Genomic DNA, 1,546 nt, shown 5'->3' with positions numbered 1-1,546 from the left:
AGCAGCCACAGTAAAAATCGGGCTCTTTTCCAAGGGATGTCCATTTCATAAAGATTTTGGGAGAAGAAAATGTGGATATAAAACAAGTAGTACAAATTCTGCATAAAATTTGAAAACATGACCCTGGAGAGAAAGTTCAAGCTTCTGGTGGGCATATTAACTCATCTGCTCAATTTCTATTATTTACTTTCTTTGCCTTTAGGAGCATTTTGATGGAAAACTTTCTAAAATAAATACTGCAGCAGATAAGTCTTACTGATTAGAAAAGGAGCCAATTTAGATGGGGTTTCAGATTTATATGCTAGTAGATGATATTTATAAGTAGATTGATAGAAAAAAAATCATTCTACAGTCACACCTCTATCCCCAGGCAGGCAACTCTCAAAAGCATGCAGTTCATCAAAAGGAAGGGAGTGTGGGGATTGTGGTCCACTCAAAGAACCCCAAATGGAACTCAGAATACAACTCTTTTCAGGAAGTACGTTGTAGGGACATCCACAGTATATAAGGTGCCAGTTTACACTTCCTTTTTGGTTTCCCCTTGGTCTTGGTCAGACTGTCAAACAAGACCTACTGTCCCTTAGCCAAGGGTGAACGTATGACCCGACTTAGGCCAACTGGCCTCTGCTTCTGAGGACATGAATGTGGAGAAGATAACACTGATAACAGCAGGGGCTCTTTATTCTGCACAGAGAACCTTGAAGAAGCTGAGGGCCTCTCCATTATGTCCTTCTGCCTAGGGCCCTGGAGCAGTTCTGATCCCTGTTCTTTCCAGATTCTTCAGCTTTTCCTTTGATTCTGGGAGCTATTCCCAATCTTTCCAATACTTTCTTTCTTACTTAAGCTGGAATCTGTTTCTATTGCTTAGTCAGAAGCCTGTAGTGTAGGCTTGCAGTCACCAGCTTCATACGCAAGAGTCATCACCTTATGTGATAAAATGAACTACTCTGTTTGCAGGAAGTTAACCAGATGGCAATTTTATTTGGCATCTTTATTTGTGTAGATTTCAGTATAAAACACAAATTACTTTTTAAGTGGAAGGAATCTCATATCTTTTTACCACCGTCCCTTTCCCCTTTCCTCCCCCACCTCAACTTATCTTAACTCTCATTTCATTCTTAAAAAAAAAAAAACTTACAAAAAAGAGTCTTGCATATCTAAATTTATTGAATATTTCTGCTTAAGAGATTGAACACTATAAAACTTTTTCTGGAGCACAGAGCATTTTTAAAGCAGTGAAACTACTCTGTGTGATACTATAATGATAGATACATGTCATCAAACGTTTGTCCAAATCCCCAGAATGTACAGCACCAAGAGTGAACCCTAGTGTAAACCATGGACTTTAGGTGATGATGATGTGTCAATGCAGGTTCTTCAATTGTAATAAATGTCCCACTCTGAAGGGGGATGTAGCAATCGAGGAGGTCATGCATGTGTGGAAGTAGGAGGTAATGGGAAATCTCTATATCTTGCTCTCAATTTTGCTATGAAACTAAAACTGCTCTAAAATGAAGTCTATTAAAAAAAAACCTTTTCTAAACTG

This window comes from Callorhinus ursinus, unplaced genomic scaffold (assembly GCF_003265705.2).
Source record: "Callorhinus ursinus isolate GAN/ISIS: 27379988/994484 unplaced genomic scaffold, GSC_fseal_2.0 scaffold6, whole genome shotgun sequence".
Classification (NCBI taxonomy): domain Eukaryota; kingdom Metazoa; phylum Chordata; class Mammalia; order Carnivora; family Otariidae; genus Callorhinus; species Callorhinus ursinus.
This window is presented reverse-complemented; position numbering follows the sequence as displayed.